Source organism: Acipenser ruthenus, chromosome 36 (genome assembly GCF_902713425.1).
Source record: "Acipenser ruthenus chromosome 36, fAciRut3.2 maternal haplotype, whole genome shotgun sequence".
In the NCBI taxonomy this organism is placed as follows: domain Eukaryota; kingdom Metazoa; phylum Chordata; class Actinopteri; order Acipenseriformes; family Acipenseridae; genus Acipenser; species Acipenser ruthenus.
Window position 1 is genome coordinate 1,933,407 of NC_081224.1, and position 21,060 is coordinate 1,954,466.

The following is a 21,060-nucleotide window of genomic DNA, read 5'->3' on the forward strand; positions in this document are numbered from 1 at the left end:
CAACCTGCAAATTCTACAGAACCTGACAAAGAATGCTGGCTCGTTTGCAGGACAGATCGATGTGGATTGCCCAATGCATACGACTACTCTATACTTGCACAGTATATTAAATGTATTGCATGTGGTGCAGAATACAAAAGAACATTATTTTGAACACACCCATAGCTAACCAAGGCTACTCTTTATAATTATACACCTTGAAGTGCCCTTACTACGTGGCTTCACAAAGTCTAAAACCAACGCAAGAGCTTTACCGTCATTACAGAAGAAACATGTTTTTCATTTTCAATTGAGTTGAATTTGTTGTTCTTTATAACCCACAACGGAATATTAAAAATAAATTGGTATCCGCATTCCTCCTCTCCTCCTCTTCTTCCTCCTCTTCTTCAGTCAAACAGAAGCACTCATGTTGTTGCACATGGAAAGCCAGCAGTGTCTATGATAGGTAGATAAAAAGAGGGCTTTTGGATCAGTGCATCAAAACAAATGCTTAGTGAGGATGTACAGCTGTTACAACTGTATTTCAGATTCATAGACAATGACTGTCCAAACCCTTAGAAAACCTGAACAGAAATCTCAGTTAGAAATGACAGAAATCAGTTAGAAATAACAAATTGAATGACAAAAATGTGTTAGAATTGACATAAATTACAGTTAGAAATTATTATTATTAGTTTATTTAGCAGACACCTTTATCCAAGGCGACTTGCAGAGACTAGGGTGTGTGAACTATGCATCAGCTGCAGAGTCACTTACAACTACGTCTCACCCGAAAGACGGAGCACAAGGAGGTGAAGTGACTTGCTCAGGGTCACACAATGAGTCAGTGGCTGAGGTGGGTTTTGAACTGAGAACCTCCTGGTTACAAGCACTTTTCTTTAACCACTGGACCACACAACCTCCTGTGGAACAAACATGACAGAAATCACAGTTAGAAACGACAATTAGTTAGAATGACAAACATTACAGTTAGTAATGACATAAATTAGTTAAAAAACCACAAAAATTACAAACCTGTAGCTTAAAAAAATCACAGCAAAAAAAAAAAAGAGACAGGAAACGCACAACATGCTTTACATGGTACACCTTTTCTGAAGGATACTGCCCCCTAGTGAGTGAAGCCCCTGCCAGGTGGAGATCAGTACGGATCAGCAGAGCAGCGGGCTGGTGAGCTGAAACCAATGCGCTGTTGTCAGGACTGACTCACAGCATGGGCTGGAGCAGACACACTGAGCCTTGCTGTTGAGAGCTGCATCAGTATACCAAACGCCTAAGGAAGTAGCAGCAACTGCTGCAGTAACATGATCATATATTAGTCTTTTAATCCCATATAGGTTACATCCCTCTTCATTATCCTTGCCTTGTTAATGCTTCAGTGTCAATGATGACAATTTTGCAGCTGAAATGCATATTCATATGTTAGTAGTAACAGAGATATAAAGGTACAGTAGTAATATAAGAAAGTTAAAGAACAACTTTAGTCTGCCTGGCTATTTCTACCATGCTGTCTGAAGAAGGTGGAAGCCAACATGTAGCTAGTTATTAAAATAGTGAGTTTTCAGCTTATCGACTACCTTTCATCTTCATTAAGTGTTTCTAGTGATTGATGAGTAGCAGTGTGGAGGAGTGGTTAGGGCTCTGGACTCTTGACCAGAGGGTTGTGGGTTCAATCCCCGGTGGGGACACTGCTGCTGTACCCTTGAGCAAGGTACTTTACCTACATTGTTCTAGTAAAAACTCAACTGTATGAATGGGTAATTGTATGTAAAAATAATATGATATCTTGTAACAATTGTAAGTCGCCCTGGATAAGGGCGTCTGCTAAGAAATAAATAATAATAATAATGAGTATCCTGGAGCCTGAATTATCCTTGGATATAGAGCTATGTGCGGTTTTTAAATGTTCTGTTTTCAATATATATGTCACAGTGTGACATTTGAAGCAAATTGTACTCTTGTGGTTAAAAATCGAAAACCGTGGAATATGGGTTACTTGGTGTTTCAATAATGTTTTTCAGGACTGTATATTAATTATAATTAATTCAGCAAAGGATGTGTTTCAAAGGTTTAATGAAAGCTGTGCAAAATGATAATGAGACAATGCACCTGGGGGAATTGTCTACAAAAGCCTTTTAGAATAATAAAAAAAACAGGCTGATTTTGAAAATCACATCAGGCTTTCCACAGCCTGGAAAAGTAACCAACCTCAGGCTCAAGGGCACAACGAAGCAAATGGAGAGCTGGGTTATACAACTTCAAATGTTGACTGGGCAATCGCAGGTGCTTTGAAAAATGAAAGCCCTGATACAATTGAGGATCTTTTGGGAAAGGAGCAATTTTCATTTCAAATGACCAAATGGCAGTAATGAAACAGGATGGCATAATTGAATACTGCGAGTGTAGGGAATCTCTTATTGTTTATGAGGTGTCACACGTCCTGTGCGGTTTGGGAGAGAACATCTCTAAGTGAAGCTCAAACTGCGGCGATGTCTTTTATAATAACATAACTAATTAACCTCAACACAAAACCCGACCCTGCAGTCAGGATTTACCTGTACTATTAAACAGAAAAGTGTTTTTTTCAGTTTTTTTCAGTTTTTTTTAATTTCGAATTGTGCTGTGCAGTGCGTTCTATCCATGATGGCATCTGTACTCAAGAAAGCAAGCCTGTGCTTCACCACGAGCTGTAATCCGAAACACTGCCATTTAATTGCCTCGGTACAATTTTCATCACTCCCCTTCATCATTGTGGAGAGGAATTTTTACACTTGTATTTATTCATTTCTCTTTTTTTGACATGGAAATTGCAGAGGTAGTTAAAGAAAAACGGGGCAGCAGTGTGGAGTAGTGGTTAGGGCTCTGACCTCTTGACCAGAGGGTTGTGGGTTCAATCCCCAGTGGGGGACACTGCTGTTGTACCCTTGAGCAAGGTACTTTACCTAGATTGCTCCAGTAATAACCCAACTGTATTATTATTATTATTATGTATTTCTTAGCAGACGCCCTTATCCAGGGCGACTTACAATTGTTACAACATATCACATTATACATTATTTCACATTATACAAATATCACATTATTTTTACATACAATTACCCATTTATACAGTTGGGTTTTTACTGGAGCAATCTAGGTAAAGTACCTTGCTCAAGGGTACAACAGCAGTGTCCCCCACTGGGGATTGAACCCACAACCCTCTGGTCAAGAGTCCAGAGCCCTAACCACTACTCCACACTGCTGCTCCATACTGTATATATGGGTAATTGTATGTAAAAATAATGTGATATCTTGTAACAATTGTAAGTCACCCTGGATAAGGGCGTCTGCTAAGAAATAAATAATAAAATAAATAAAAAAGAAAATATACAAATTTTCCAGCTTGACTTGCAAATAAAGCCACTGGCTTTCAGAACGCTCTGGATGGGTGTGTTGGGTTTTGACAAGGCCAAATTTGAATTCAAAGAATGTACATCATAACAGTATGCTCAACACTGCCCTGGAGGCTCGGTGATCCAGTGGTTAGAGAAAGGGGCTTCTTACCAGGAAGTTCCCAGTTCAATCCCAGCTCAACCACTGACTCATTGTGTGTGTGACCCTGAGCAAGTCACTTAACCTCCTTGTGCTCCGTCCTTCGGATGAGATGTAAAACAAATGAGGTCCAATTGTAAGTGACTCTGCAGCAGCAGCAGTTGTTGATGATGCAGAGTTCACCCCCTAGTCTGTAAGTTGCTTTGGATAAAAGCATCTGCTAAATGACTGATTAAGGACAATTAAAGATACCGACCCAATTAATGCTTTTAAACATTGGCTGAAAATGTATATTTTTTTTTACCTGGACTTTGGTCATTAGTTCTTGTGATGCCGGCATGAAGAGTGCTATAAAGATTGTATTATATTTTAACGTGGCCATATTGCCTTCTTAATCTGCAGTGTGTTCGCTATCACACAGGAGAATGGGGTCAGGATGGGGTTGTCCAGTGAACACACTACGCTGATCCCACTTTCTCAGACTCTGCATATAGCTCCTTTCAGAAACACACACATCTCAGACTCCCACCCAAATGCACCGTCCTTTTATATTTATTTAATAAAGACGGTTAAAAAATTTCTGGAATCAAATTCACTCGCAAAACTCTGCGTTTTATATCACAGAAGTCGGCTGATGACTTGAAAATCTCCAATTAGCATCATCAGCAGCTTTATTAAAGGCTAATTGTCTGGTGTGGGCTCCCAGTACCGACTGCTTTTTTGAGATGTCGCTTTCATTAGGTGCTGTGTGAAGCGTGCCAAGAATATTTAATGAGAGCATGCTTTCATTTCTCAGATCAATACAAGACTAGCTTATTCATGTACTTATTCAGAATGTGATAGCGCAGTAGTTATTATTATTATTATTACTTACAATCTGGCTGCTCCAGAGTCTTTTTTTTTTAACAAGATATTAAAATTATTTACAGGCTAAAAACATAATGTTATTGCGAACCAGAAAATGTTTAAGTGTTTTTCCTGTTCCTAGAAATGACTGCCACACACGCACACGCACACAAACACAGGGTTTACAAAGGAGCTGGTTCACTGCTCCTGGTCGCAGCCTGGGAAAGGGGGTATTGCTTCTCAAAGGCACTTGCTGCCGGCTTTTCAATGATCCTGCACCTGCAGGATTGGAGATTGTGATCATGTCCCACTCACACCCTGCTGTCTGGTACACAGTCCCCTCAAGCCAGCTCTGTGGAGTTTCTTTACTCCTCTTGTATTAACATGATCGCAGAGGTTATTGTAAGCAGCCTTTACCACGCAATGGCAAAAATGCAATTGAAAATGATCATAGCATCACATGCATGTGCACGTACAACATTAACACACCTAAACCAAAAGTGAATTAAATGTGATGTTTACACATCAATACCATCTGCTGGCATCAATCAGCTACATCATATTAACTGTCACTTCTGAACAGCTAATGTTAACTACTTGTGCAGCGTGATACAATGTTAATGCAGTAGTATTTGACTTGCCATGCCTGAGTGATTGACTCAGGGATGGATTAGTTTAGGGTGGAGGGAGAAGGGAGAGAGAACAAAGATGGTACTTGTTTAGCTGCGCACGAGATCTGATTGAATTATCCAGTACAGAGTTTTAAGAACACAACAGCCTTGGCAGATTCATTATTAAACACACTTACAATTCTACACTATTTTCAAATCTGTACGGGATGCCAGGCCTTTTCAGTACACAAGTGGTAAAAACAGAGCCAAAAAAAAGAACAGGCTGCCCTAGTTTGAGAAACCACAAGACAAAAATATTGATTGGGTTATTTTAGTGAATGAAACCCGGAACATTGTCAAATTAAAAAGACGGAAGATGGATAGGGAGTCAATTACACAAGCAGAGCTTATTACAAACTGAGGCCAGAGGAGGAGGGGCTAGCGTATGGGTTCTACCAGCGAGAGAACAAACCTCGAAGTAAACATCTAAATTCCTCCAAATAAAGTCTTCATTCACCTGCCAGGACACCGCTACTACAGAGCCTACTGCACATTCACGGCACAAATTTTAAAACGTCTTGCCTTGTCATTCTCCAATGCACTTGCTTCCCTGCCTTTTAACTACTGTGTTAACACAAGGCGAATATTCGCTGTTAATTGTTATTTCTGAAACGGAGAAGCGCTTTGAAACAAATAAAAAGCAATTTTCTTCCCCAACCAAAGAGACATGCTCCGTTCAACTATATGATTGCAGAGTTGCTCCAGTCAGGAAAGCCTTATTGCTTTCTTATAATTACCATCCCTGGGAGAAGAAATATACCAATATTATATGACGTGAAATCATATTATATATATATATATATATATATATATGTAACATTTTTATTAGAAGTTCTACTCCAGTGAATATACAGAGACACTGATAGCTTGTCTTAAATGCCTGGCCTTTAAATAACAGTAGGCAGCAATTTTTGTAGTATTTTCCAGTAATCTTCTTCTGTTCTTCCATTAAGCCTCCCTCTGCTGTGTTTTATGCATAACCCTTTATTGAATAAGAGAACTTACCCTTCAAATTAAACTCTGGTGACATAAAGAAACATTGGCATTGGCACGAACTACAGAGATGAAACGCAGTCAAATGTTTAATTAGCGGGCTTGTGAAAAGTATTCATTTTTTAGAGCCTAGTGCATTGGTTCATAAATAAATCACACATATATGTAACAAGCAAATGCTTATTCTATTTGTTGCAGTGGCTTAAATAAAATCAATATTGCCACTTTAGTATTGGGTTCTTAGAATGGCACCATGTGAAGCACTTTAATTGTATACATCTGGAATCAAACCCAATGCAATTGATAGGGGATAATCAGTGGCTACAGAGATTTGCCTCTTTAATGAACTCCCCTCGATTTTAACCAGGTGCACCGTTTTGTTCACTGCTGCATTGCTTTGGTTATATTTCATTCTTACGTTGGAATGCTGTGTTCATTTTACTGTATTGAAAGCGCAGGTTTGTCCTCGTTAATTATCATTCATGGAGTTAAGCTGCTGGCTATTTATTTAATGGTGTCTGAGAAGAGGCTCGTGAGATTGCAATCTGGTTGAGAGAGAGAGAGGAACGGCAAAGGACGGGCCGAAGCGGAGCTTGTGGCGTCCGTGTTAAGAAAGTGAGAATATTCATTCTTTTACTTTTGAGTAAATAGGGGTGTGGTTATTTGTCAGTGACGTTTCTCGTCTCCAGCCACCCCTTCCTGGTACAGCTGCGACTGAAATAAAGCCTGGGTTCTACCTGTTTTATGAAAGTTCTCGTCTTGGGTTTTTATTGAAAGAATACTGTGACCCCCACTTGATTGAATAAGGACCTGCGGTTGTGTGTCATATAAGTACATTTTCCTGGGTTTGAACTCACCCCCAAGTGGCATAGTTGGCTACAATAACTTTTTACACAGCCCTAATTGGCCAGGTGTTACATATATACTTTTTTATATATACTTTTAAAGTAATTCTAGCTAAGAAAATTGTTTCATGCATTTTCTCCACAATGCTCATCCACCCATTATAATAAGTTTTAAAACGTGCAGTTAGCCTCTTCAATACCATTGTTGTGTCACTGTCAATATTCTTAATCGTTCTGTAAGGATTCTAGAATTGACCAGTGTGTAGAGCTGAGGGAACACAAAGCCACTTTTTTCGGAACAGTGGCTTGAAACCTGGTTTGTGGCAACTTTGCTGGATCAAACCCCAAGTCTCCCCTGGTGTGCCACGCAGTGGCCTGAAACCAAGTCTCCAAGCCACAAAGTGGCTTCTTGTTTCCTCAGCTTAAGGATTCTAGAATTGACCAAGGGAGGCCATTTATAACCCTGGGGGTCATTCCACTCTAGGTTTGAAAAAGTAAAATGTAATTGGTAAAACAGATGAATACATTTGGGGCTTGGGTAGAGGTTTTCTTTAGAACATACCACCCACCCTACCATAATAATAATAATAATGGAATAATCTCTGCACACATTAACCACTTAAGGTATGCAAGGAACTGAGTGGTTGTTCAAAATTGATTACATGAAAGTGACTCAAGTATCACGAGGAGGAAACTGACAAATTAGAAGACCAGATCCAACCTAGTCAGTAAATTTTAAACACTGTTTTGTGCACCTCGTTGCAAAAATAAGAAAGTTAGCCTCACTTGTAATTGTGGGACAGATATGTCCCTTGTACCTTAAAGGGTTGAGAAGAGTTGAGTTTTCTGTCTTGAATCAGCCCTTGACAGCTTTGTGGTTACCTTGACAGCTTTGTGGTAATGAAATGCATGTGTAATTAGTGCCTGTTGCTTTACTGCGTGCTAATGTGATTTCAATCGCATGTGGCAGTAAATTTAATTAGAGATGCAACACCCCTGCTGGGAGTAATAAGAGTGTTCAAGTTTGCGAGTCTGTCTACTGCTGAAATAAAGAAAGGTAAGACAAACAATCACTTATAAAATATGAACGAGATTTAGTTTTTATCACAACGCAGTTCTGGTAAATAACCCTGTTACATAGTTAGTGATTGATACTCAATCATTGTATAAACAAAGGAAACCAAGGGACCGCATTTGTTTTGTGTTGAGTAATTAACACGTTTTACTCCATTTAATTAACAACAACTTCACATTTCTTAAAGGTAATTACTCTGAAAATGAGCATTGGCACATCCAACAAAATATCCTGGCAAACGCATGAAGCAGTAGTCCCGTTGGAAAGGGATTGCGATCTGACATTGTGATCCAGCCTCTTTACAGATATCTGATATAAGCTCACGAACTACTGTGTGCGGGACTCTGCAGAATCTGCTCTTGGCTCCTTAAGCAAGAACATTGTACTGCGTTTTACTTCAAACCGAACAGCTTAAAAACTGTGAACTGTGTCTAACTCAATGAACTCCGGTGGCAGCTGAGACCTCATGAGAGTTGGCGGACACTAAAGAACACCTGTGCAGGTAAGCGCGGCGCGTGTGCGTGGCGCTCAAAGTGCGGCGCTTGTCTGTGCCTGTCCGTGTCTAGGAAGCAGTCTGAAGTACCGTATGTAAAACAGTTTTTGAAGTTTATTTTATAACCATAGAAAATGGCCACTATTATCTTTTTTAATTGTTATTTTAATTTCTGAAGGCTATAAACGTTTAACCGATGATTCGATATGTATTCTACAACCTATTACCAGTGGCTACAAGTCAACCCAAATTGTGTTCCTTCTAAAGTACCCTATACACTTGACTAATTTAAATTCTGAAGTTTCACGAAAGATACCTTTGCTGCTAGGATATGAGAGTTGGTGGAGACCAGCATGGAAATGTCCTTGTTGATGTACAAAACCATCGAATCAAGTAGTAAAATCTAAACATATATACAGGAGAAATTTGTACCACGTATATTTTTGGTAAAGTTTATTTGCATGTAATACGTTGTGGGGACGTTGAACTAAACCCTGGACCACTTATGTCTAAAGCATGGCCGGTCTTGAACAACAGTATATTATCGTGTGAGACTCAGCAAGATGTAAATTGGTCTACAATCAAAGGTCTACAATGTTTTCATATCAACATTCGTAGCATGTTACCAAAAATTGATCAGCTTAGAAGCTGGACTGAAACTCATAAACCTGATGTGTTCGCTATCTCTGAAACATGGTTATCCAATAAAATCGACCACGCTCAAATTGAAATAGATAACCTTATGATATACCGCATGGACTGAACAAGGGGGGGGGGGGGGGGGGGGGGGGTTGCTTTGTTTATATCAAAGAAGTTTCAATCCTCTGTTTAAAAAAACCTGACCCTCTAGAAGCTATATACTTAAATAAGGTGGAAATAAGGAATTGACTGTTGGCTGTCTATACAGAGCCCCCCTCCTCTGATCCATCTACTTTTGAAAACTTGAGTACATTTTTAGGAGAGATGGAATTGGGCAAGGAATTGATTTTAATGGGCGATGTAAACCTAAACTGGAAGATAGGAGTTCTGAAAAAGCAAAAATCAACCTACTAGGATAAATACTCAGTTAGGTAATCACTCTATTACAGACTGGATTATGGTCTCGAAAACTCAGGCAGTGACCTAATGTGGGGTACTAGCAGATGAGTTTAGCGACCATGGTCCAGTCTATTGTATTTGGAAGGCTAAAACAAATAAAGAACCAGCCAAAATGATCTGGTACAGCTCTTTTCGGAAATTTGAGCTGAATGCCTTTGTTAATAATGCAGTGAACATAAACTGGGATAAGCTTCATATTATTCCGGACTTAAAATCTGCCCGGTCTTTTATTTATTTTTTTACTCAGAATTCATAATGGTGTGCGATAAACATGCCCTGTTTAAGAAAATGCGAGTTAAATAACATCACTTACTTTGGGTAAAGTCAGACCTAATAGAGCTGTTTCGTATGAGAGATCAGACATGGCAGAGATCATACTGATAAAATATTACACAGGCAACTGAGAAATAAAAGTGCAGCCTTAACAGCCTATAAACTCTTAATGCAGATACAAATTTTAAAAATCCATGTACCTTCTGGCAGGGTATTAATACATTATTTAATAGAGGGGAAATGGTTTTTACCTCACACTTAAACCTGCAAGGAAAAATGGTTAGTGACCCAGTGCCAATCTCTAAGTGAATTATTATTATTATTTGTTTATTTAGCAGACACCTTTATCCAAGGCGACTTACAGAGACTAGGGTGTGTGAACTATGCATCAGCTGCAGAGTCACTTACAACTACATCTCACCCGAAAGACGGAGCACAAGGAGGTGAAGTGACTTGCTCAGGGTCACACAATGAGTCAGTGGCTGAGGTGTGATTTGAACCGAGGACCTCCTGGTTACAAGCCCCTTTCTTTAACCACTGGACAGCCTCCTACATACTGAATACACAAGTACATTAAAAACTCTTGATTATGAAACCCTTATTGGCTTCAATTCTGACTCGGTAAATGAGGGTGAAGTATATAAACTCTTAATGCAGATTGATGTTTCCAAAAAAGCAGGTGCAGATGGGATAGAACCCAGACTCCTTAAAGCGACTGCCTACCCCTTGAAAAGTCCACTCACTATATTAATTAATATGTCTCTTATGTCTAGTGAAATGCTTTGCCATTTAAAACAAGCTACAGTATCTCCCATCTTTAAAAGTGGGGATGTCTTAGCACCTGGTAATTATAGGCCTATATCGGTCTTAACAGCATTATCAAAGACTATTGAAAAAAATTGTGCAAACCCAATTGACTAATTATCTAACAACAAATAACTTACTGATTATCAGTCTGGTTTTTCGAAAAGCTCACTCGACCACAACTGCATTACTAAAACTAATATATATATATATCCGGTGTAACACAGCAGGGAGGGGGTTAATCCTCCCTGTGTGGGATAAAATGCACATTTGTTTTAATTTCATTGTTTTGCTTTATTGTTTAATTAAATTTGTTAATTGTTTTATGGTTTAACTATCCCCTGCACCTTGTTAGTAATTGTAAATTAGGACCAGGTGCAGGGTACAAAGGAGAAGCAGTCAGTCTTCTCAGGGCTGCTGAGGAAAAGGAGGCAGAAGGGGTGCACTGCTTCCTGGACAGAAAAAGTGTAAGTTTACAGAACAGAGTGTTTTGTTGTCGGGCAGGTAAATGGCTTAGCCGTCCTGAGAGGTTAGTTAGTGCTCATTTAAGAGCTAAGTGTTTATTTTATTGTGTTTTGTGAATTAAAAACTAGCGCGTCAGCGTGTGAAAAATCAATTTCCTGTGTCTGGGTGTGTTTTTAAAAGGGGCAGAGAACCGTGAGTGATGAAGGTCTTTTTACACAGGCTACAGGGGAACAGAAACTCACTGGTGCCATTTCTCTTGATTTCTCTAAAGCTTTTTGATCTAGTTGACCACACAATACTCCTTAATAAGTTAAGTAATCTTTGAGTTACAGGTATTACCTTGTCGTGGTTTATCATAGTTAAATCAGAAACATTCTCAAGCTGCTGTCTTGTCTGAAATCTGACGTCATGCCTATATCCCAAGGTGTCCCACAAGGACCAATTCTTGGACCTCTTTATTCATGAAATACTGAATAGCTGCAAGAACGGTTCTGTACATATGTATGCAGATTATACTGTGGTCTACTATAGTTCTGATAATATCCATGACTTAACTAAGATACTACAGAGCAATTTTCTTGAACTTCAAAAAATGGTTTGATGATGGTCTGACCTTAAATGAAAAAAAGACAAATATCATGCTATTTGGTTTGGAGAAATTGATACAAACTAGTTCAATTTTTTCTATTGTTACCTGTAATACTACACCACTGGAGAGAGTTGACACTTTTAAACATCTAGGGGTTAATATTGACACAACTCTTAAATTTGAAAAACACATTAAAGATGTATGCAGTAAAATTGGAAGGAAGCTTGAGTCCTGTATGGTCAGCGCCACTGTTTCAGCTTTACAGTAAGGTTTAAATTAGCCCAGCAACTTTTGTTCCCTGTTGTAGTCTATAATGATGTGATCTACAGGACTGCTAGTAAGGAATCACTGAAGATGATCGATACACTCTATAATAGGATTTGTAGGTTTGTACTTCAGCGTACTCCACTGGAGCATCACTGCAGCTTGAATTCTAGATTCAATTTGCTAGCACCTGCTAACAGAAGGAATTATCACTGGAATCTGATTATTTTTAAAAGGGGCTCATAACACATTTCCAGTTTATTTAAACAGCTTGTTTCATGAGTTTACCTGTAAATACAGCCTCTGTGGCACAAAATACTTCAATGTACCATCTGTAAAAAGTGCTGTGGGAAGAAAACGTTGTTTTTTTTTGTTTGTTTCTGCTACTACAGACTGGAACCTGTTACCCGCAGGACCTCCTGTTGTAATTTAAAAAAAATAAAAATAAAGTTGTTCCAGTACTTCCAGGCCTTGTGTATGTGCTGTGAAAATATAATGTGTATTGTCTTGTCATTATGTGTTTTTATTATTTTTATTTTGAAACCTGTAACCTGCTCATGTACTCTTTAGGATGCCTTTATAAACAAGCTGCCTGAAGCTCATATGGTCTTCCTAAATAAAAATTAGAAATTAAAAATAATGATCCTGCCTCAAAGATATCTGACATAATGAGCCAGCCTCTTTACAGATATCTGACATAATGATCCAGCCTCTTTACAGATAACCGAAAAATCATTTCACATTGCTGTGTACAAAGACCTCATTTCATACACACTTCCTGGGCTCATATTGCACTCCCAGCTTACCTGCCATAAAAACGCTACGGCCACAAAGATCAATAATTGGCTGGATCATAAACAGAATGTAATCTGTCCAGCCAGCGAACCAAGAAACACATACAATTTGAAGCACTAAACATAATTAGCTTTGACGTGGCTATTTGCAGGCTTTGACACAATCTTTGTGTAAAGCCAATTGGATGCCAGTGACATTGAGGCTGTTTACAAGATTACAAGTGCATTATTGTTTTCGGCACAGTTTCAGACTCACTAAAAAAGACTATACAGGAAAATCAGACGTCTCACACGTCCCTCGACTGTTCTGCTTTGGGTCACAGTGTCTAGTTTTCCAGACTTTAATTTCAATTTGAAATCAGGTAGAGTCAATGTATCACCCAGAACTATTTAACACCCAGTAGTGCTACTGTAAAATCTGGAAAAATTAAAAGCAAATTAATAAATTCAGTGGCAAGCATTTCAAAAAATGTTTCGGCTACAGCTGTGGCCAAGATGTTTTGCATCACCTACAATTTTAGGTTTGAGGCATAATTAAAAAAATAAAAATAAAATAAACCTATACTCTATGAACAGAATTTAGATGTTTTATTTAACTTCATGTAATCAAAGAAACTACAAAATGATAAATTGCAAAAGTCTACCAGAAACCATAACAGAAGTACGGTATTTCATGTTAGATTTTGTGATGTCACATTTTTCAATTTGTCAGTTTTTCGTTAAGTGTATGGAAAACTAGAAAGCAGATTTCGTTCTACTTTATGAAGCAAAATTAGTTCATTCTATAGGGTGATGCAACACTTTTGGTCAGAGCTGTACTTTGTGAAAGTGAACATCCACATGCTGAAGTTGAGGCAAGCAGAGTCGACTCGCTCTCTCTTTCTAGATTGACAATGGGAATTTCCTTCCTAGATGCAGATAACCCTGCTTAATGCACTTCGTCCCCGGCACAGTCTCCTCTGGGAGCCACGCAAAGAGAAATCTCTCTCGCTGCGTCCCCGACACAGTCTCCGCTGGGAGTCACGCAAAGAGAAATCTCTCTCACTGCGTCCCCGACACAGTCTCCGCTGGGAGTCACGCAAAGAGAAATCTCTCTCACTGCGTCCCCGACACAGTCTCCTCTGGGAGTCACGCTAAGAGAAATCTCTCTCCCTGCATCCCCAGCACAGTCTCCTCTGGGAGTCACGCTAAGAGAAATCTCTCTCCCTGCATCCCCGACACAGTCTCCGCTGGGAGTCACGCTAAGAGAAATCTCTCTCACTGCGTCCCCGGAACAGTCGTTTGGCCATAGCTGTAGAGGTCTCTAAACATTTGCCATTTAATTTATGTTTAATTAAGTTTCTTTTAGGGTCAATTTATCCCACCACCATTCTGGAAATGAATTCCTTGTGTAAACTACGCACCTGCATGAATACTTTTCTATATTATCGTTGTATGATCGTGAGACGTTTGCTTGATGTGCTGTCCGCTGCACTGGGACCAGCTTATTAATGAGATGCTGAATGAATACGTCAAAAATGCTGGGAGGTTTCGAGGCTGATAAACACGCGTGCAATTAGTGTGCACCTGATCAAAGTATTTGCAATTGCATTCTGTACCTCCACTGATTTCGTTCAGGAACCCCATAGTGTGCCTGTGACATGCCTAGTTACGTATTAAACAGCAGAACTTGCTATAAAGTCTAAAAGATCTGAGCATCTTTTTAGCTTCATTTACTGCTGGAGGTTTCCCTGCTAATGCAGCAGCCCAGACATTGTTCACTGGTTGCAATTTCATACCACAGGAACCCCTGGGGTCCTCACAGCCCGTAGGCTGCTCATTTAACAAATTGGAAGCTTCTGGCCAAGTCACGTGACTGAAACGGGTCGCTCTGGTCCTCTGCACAGCTGCTAACAGTAATGACATCCATATACATTCCCTTATACAAGCATGAGAATAAAGCAGAGGCAAGCGTTGTAAAGCCCAGAGAGCTATGGTAATGTATGTTAAAAGAAACATGGCAAGACAGAGTAAATGAAGGTAAATGAAGATATAGTATAAACACAGGGAAAGCATGGAAAAACTGCAAAATGACTGTGGGTCTTAGTACTTTAAGATGTTTCTTCACTAAATTCCAGCTCCTTCACTTTGGAACTCCTGAGTTTATTAACTGTGGAACCCACATCCAGGTTCTATCCGGAATGCTGTCTCAACAACATCTTTAAAGCTAAGCTTTAAAAATATGTATGTGTCATTGTCTGGTATGGTCTGGTCTGGTGTCACAGGATGGCTTGAGCAGTGACGTCAGACCCGGAAGAACACAGGACACAGACAGGGCTGGGGAGTGATGAAATCGCGCTGATGCGCCGGTTTATTGTAAAATAAAAAGGTTGCACAGAAACATAAAACACTGACACAAAACAAAATGGTGTGGTGGCCAAAACAAATGGACGAAACCACAAACAAGTATCGTGCTGAAGGTGTCAGCACGGGTAGCAATTGCTTTTGCCTTTTAATTTACTGTCCTTCTCTCTCCTGTTCTTTCGCCCCAAACACCCAACCCCGAGTGAGTGAAACACTGCCTCTTTTATGCAGCTGTACCGAGACTCGATTGCTAATCAATCATTCAATTGGAATCTCGGTACATCTGCACGTGAACTAATTGTGCTCCCCGTGCCCCATACTAAAACCCACTTTTTTTTTTTTAATTTAGTAGTCGCCAATTAGTTTTTTTTTGTGTTTTCTCCCTAATTTAATAGTGTCCAATTATTTTTGTTTAGCTCAGCTCACCGCTACCACCCCCGCGCTGAGACTCGGGAGCGGCGAAGACGAGCGCACGCTGTCCTCCGAAGCGTGTGCCATCAGCTTTTATTTCCACACTGCAGACTCACCATGCAGCCATCCAGAGCTACCGCATCAGAAGACAAACGCAGCTCTGGGCATCTTACAGGCAGACCGGCCAGACCACAGGGGTCGCTGGTGCGCAGTGAGCCGAGAACACCCTGGCCTCCTCCCCCAGGCGGCGCTCGACCAATTGTAAACCACCCCCTGGGAGCTCCCGTTCTCGGTCGGCAAATAAATAGCCTGGACTCGAATCGATGACGTCCAGACTATAGGGCGCATCCTGCACTCTACGCGAGTGCTTTTACTGGATGCGCCACTTGGGAGCTACTTATACCCACTTTAATCTGCACGTGGAGTGATTGTGCAATCCCTGTTCCTAAATACAATTATTCATTTTACATCACTTGTGCTGCATAACCCACACTCCGTGCACCAATACATACACATAACATACAACATATAACACAAAATACACATAGGGACGGAGCACCCTGCCACATATGGTCTGGTCTGGTCTGGTCTGGCCTGGCATGGTATAGTTTGGTCTGGTATGGTAAACACATTGCTGTTGATTCTTCTTTCACTGTGTAAATCCTTATTAGGTTCCCTGTGTGTGTGTGTGTGTTCCTTTTATTAAAGGTTCAAGATTTTTTTACAGAGCATTTTGTATGTCCAGAGTTGGTATTAATGTTGAAAGCCTGTATGTTAGTGAACTGTTTCCAGCTTCTCATTTCCTTGTAGAACATGGTTTGCAACCTCGTAACAAGTCTAGTCCTCGCCCTCCTTTCGCTCTTTCAGTTCACAGGAGCTCTTTATTTTCTCTTGGTTTCATTGATCCTTTTATACTTTTGAAATTATATAGGACGCCTCTTTCTTTTTTTTTACTAAGCTTGTCTTCTATCATCACAAATCTCTCTCCTGGATTCAGCAATCAAAAAATTTAAACAAGCTTCTCATGCCTTTATGTCTCCATGGCAAAAAAAGAGAGTACTGCAATGCAGGTTATTCTGTCTTTTATCTTTCTGTATTAATCTGCAGTATTTTAGCTGCAGAAGCGATTCAATGAGTTTTGCCATGTGATGATAAAATAGAGCAGAGATAGAAAGTAGAGAGTGCCGAGACATTTTGGAAGATATAATATAGTTTTATTTGTATGTTGAATACATTATTATTTCAGTAGAAAGTAACAAGCAGTTCCTCTGGCTTTGAACAGTTATCATTATTTATTTATTTGGCAGGCGCCTTTATCCAAGGTGACCTACAGGTGTTACAAGGGCTACAATGCAAGATTAATATTTAAATACAGTATAGATTACAGTAATAATACAACGAAATTACAATAAGAAATAGGACGCAACAAGTTAGGATTACAGCAAGTTATATCTACAACGACATTAGTAGTTTTGCTTGCTGCTTCATGTGTATCTGTGGACAAGGCACACAGGTGGTACAGTGTTACTGAATGATATTGGGTGCCATACAGGGTTTAATTAAAGGTTCTGCTGCACAGTGTGCACTTAATAACCTCTAAACCTAAGACTAGTATTGATCATCCAGAAAAGCTTCTACAGGGATGGGACTCCTATTGCATAGCAGTTTCACCCCTTCTGGGTTTTACTAGGAGCTTAATTAGCCACAGTGTATAGGTAACGAGCTCAGGTGTGTCTTTTTAAAAACTCACAGTAAAACCTGGAAGGGATCAAAACTGCTGTGCAACGTAAACTTGTCTTGGTCGCAATATAAATGGTATTTACTGACTTCAAGAGAGAGGAAACACTTCTAAAGCGTTAAGGACTGCATCTATGCTTCTTACGAGTCTTAAAACCCACGGCAAATTCAGGAATGGAGCAAACTGCTATGCAACGGGAGTCTTATTGCCATTTCCGTTCTACAACGTTAACAAGCAATTTCCGTTGAGACGTTAAACCGAGGCCGCGTCTGCGAGGATGGACATTCAAATTCCTGTGGCTCTCTTTCGTGGGTGGATTAATTCAAACTCAAGTCATCAAAATTCTGTCTTGGCTCGAGGTCTGCTTTCCCTGGCAAAGCGTAACTTAATTCCCCCACCACGGCTGCAAATTCAAAAGTAGAGTCACGGCAAAGAAGTTGATGACCTTGACTTATATCAAGGGTATGCATAGAATAGCAGAGAGTAAGAAATGGCAGTTGATAGCGTAATGAAAATCGGGCAAGTTGTATTTCTGACCTTGATGTCTTTAGGTAAGCAAGCGAAGCTGATTAAATGTAAGGGTGACAGACAGACGTGGTTCTCAATATACATGGAAGACAGAGGTGGTTCTCAAGATACATGGAACAATGTAAAGCAGGGATGGAAATAAGACTCCCATTGCATATCAGTTTGATCCATTCCTGGTTTTCCTGCGAGTTTAATAAGACACACCTGAGCTAATTACCTAAACAGGTGTGGCCAAAAGGTTTGCATCACCTAGAATTTTAGTATTGAGACATAATTTAAAAAAAAAACACATATTTAAGTTTTAAGCTTTCTTCCTGTAATGAAAACAAAAACTCCTGGGACCGTAACTTTACTCCCTTTCCTGTGAAATTCAACCGTTTTGCTTGGAGGGGAGCCTCTTGTTCAGTTGCGGTTTCATTTTTCTTTATCCAATATACAGGATGTAAAGTAAGTATAAGGAATATTATTTATTAAGAAGTCAAAAGCACTAGCAAGCCCAGACTTGTACATCATTCAATCCCAAACATGACCTTTAAAAGAACCACAACATTTCCGTAAACCCATTTTCTTATTTTCTTTCCAACATGCCAGCTGTCTAAAAAAGAACTCAAGCACAGGAAGGCGCTTCCACTGGCTAGCATCCCAGACTAGGGCAACTTTAATAAAAATATACATGAGAAAAACCCTTTCCAAGACGTACTGGTAAGCATTGTAAAACGAGTTCTCTTACCTTTTTCTGCAGTGCACTGTCATCCCCACTTCTTCCCCAATCGTTGTTCATTTCTGATTCAACTTGTGCAGTTGATCATTAGACCTGAAAAAAAAAAAAAGTACATCATCACACTAAATCCGCACATTTGAGACTGCCCTTTCTAGTGCGGCTTTCAAGCACGTGTCTCAATTGTTTACAGCAAAAAACGAACAATTCCTTCTTGACAGGTGAAATGGATAGCAAGGTTCACAGAGAGAGCGAGAGAGAGAGAGAGTGTGAGACAGAGAGAGCGAGTGTGAGAGAGAGAGCGAGAGAGAGATTTATTCATTATCATTAATTAGTAATTATAATTATTCGGGGTGAGAACACCAACACTGCACTCACAGCTGCTGAATATATCAGACAGTGTCATGAGCCAAGCCAGGACCAGTAAAACCACTATGTTTAAACAGACTCCATTGGGGGCTATCGGCTCCCATTACATATCTTTTTATGTATCTTTGAATTTAATTAAGTTCCTTTATTAATCATTTCAACTTAAAATCCATTCGACAAAAAAAAAAAAAGATCAATAAAGGTAAAAACATAACAAGATTAAATTTCCACCTGGCTCCAAGGATCGGACAAAACCTCCCCAGCACATCAGCATTAAAATCCCCCAAAACACCATGCTTAAAAAACTGATTTTAAACAAATAAAAAGGATCCTAAAATATCAATATAAATTAATTTAATTCATTACAATTTTTTTTCCCCCAAATGCAAGGAGACAGAGACACACTAATTCAGGATCCAGAAATGTCAGCAGCATCCCTACAGATTAAAACAAAAGCCTTAATTTTCTAATTTGCATATTGCACCATTAATACACCAGATTATTTCAAACTTCAAAATAGAAATTATGCATTAGTGTTTGACTAGCATCTATAATAAATTCAGATCATGATTCAAAAAACCTTCCACCTTTTTTTTCCTGCTCTTGTATATTGCCATTTTAGCCTGCCCTAAAATAAATTTGCCATTTGATCAATGAACAGATTTCTTTTTGTAAAATGAAACCCAAATATAAGTAAGTAAATAAGTGGCGCATCCAATAAAAGCACTCACGTAGAGTGCAGGATGCGCCCTATAGTCTGGATGTCGTTGGTTCAAGTCCAGGCTATTCCTTTGCTGACCGAGGACGGGAGCTCCCAGGGGGTGGCGCACAATTAGCCGAGTGCCGCACGGGGTGGGAGGGAGGATTAGGTCGGCCAGGGTGTCCTCGGCTCACCGCGCACCAGCGACCCCTGTTGTCTGGCCGGGCGCCTGCGGGCTTGCCTGTAAGCTGCCCAGGTCTGCTTTGTCCTCCGACGCTGTAGCTCTGGGTGGCTGCATGGTGAGTCTGCAGTGTGTAAAGAAGCGGTCGGCTGACGGCACACGCTTCGGAGGACAGCGTGTGCTCGTCTTCGCCCTCCCGAGTCAGCGCAGGGGTGGTAGCGGTGAGCTGAGCAAAACAAAAACAACTGGTAACTATTAAATTGGGGAGAAAACAACCAAAAAAACTAATTGGCGACTACTAAATTTAAAAAAATAAAAAATAAATAAATAAATAAAAGATCTCTAAAAAGTGCCTCTAAAAATTTAAAAACTGCTTGTAAACGGGTGCAGGAAAGCAAGGAAAGGAGTCAGGGTTAAGAACACTAATAAGAGAATCAACAGCAACGATGGTATGCAACACAGTGGCTTGTACAGATTGCTCCAGCCCGGCTCTATCTCTTCCCCCACCCCCAGTCTGTCCCTCCAGTGTGTATCGAGGAGCTGCCTGAGCTGTGCTTGGAACTGGACCTTCACACACACTCTATAGTGGGTCTTACCCTTGACGCTGTCCAGAGGGAGCTCTCTCAGTCCATTCATGCCCAGCAGGGGTCCCGGGGGGCTGGCGTTTTGGTTTAGTGCAGGGGACACAAGCAGGGGGCTGTGGGTGGGGGAGCTGATGGTCCTCAAAAACTCCCCTCAGGAGCAACACCCACTGAGGAGGTAAAGCAGCACGGAGCGGACAGAGGAAACTGTCTACACAGCGCAGCCCCAGCACCGCAGCCAGGCTCTACCACACTCTGCCAGCAGCACTACCGCAGGTGGCACAGCTATGTGACTCCGGCTCTTACCAGCAGCTGAGTGTAGGCAGGAAAACTGGAGACCTCAGAGTCCAGGCTAAGGTTTAGCACGATGGGTGTCTCCAGAAGCCAGTGCAGGGTGTGGGGGGAGTCCATGCCCTCAGCAGGCTCCAGGCCCCCAGCATGCTCCGGTAGAAACTGGGCAGCTTTGATGTATTTAGCCTGGAGGTGTCCATCAGAAACAAGCTTGTATCCAGCTGGAGCACCCCCACCTCTGAGGAGGGCGCAAGCCAGCGGTCTCCAGGGCAGAGTGTCCAGTCCGTACAGCAGCTTTTGCACTGACTGCAGCCGGAAAGCGGCAGTCCGGCTGGCGACGTCAATCAGCCCCTTTCCCCCACCTCCTCCTTGGGCATGTACAACCCGCCCCGCCTCAGCCAATGCAGTCCATCCCAGAAAAAGTCCAAAAGCACACTCTGCACCTGGGCAAGCAGTCCTTTC

At 40.7% G+C, this 21,060-nt stretch overlaps 1 long non-coding RNA gene across 1 annotated transcript; it reads right to left on the reverse strand.

The window, feature by feature from the left end:
• Positions 1 to 680: 680 nt before the first annotated feature.
• Positions 681 to 20,720, reverse strand: LOC131706723 (uncharacterized). The gene is made up of 3 exons (XR_009310762.1): positions 20,323 to 20,720; positions 18,489 to 18,572; positions 681 to 902 (listed from the first exon to the last, which is right to left on the reverse strand). It is a non-coding gene; the product is annotated as an uncharacterized LOC131706723 (long non-coding RNA).
• Between the last annotated feature and the right edge of the window lie 340 nt (positions 20,721 to 21,060).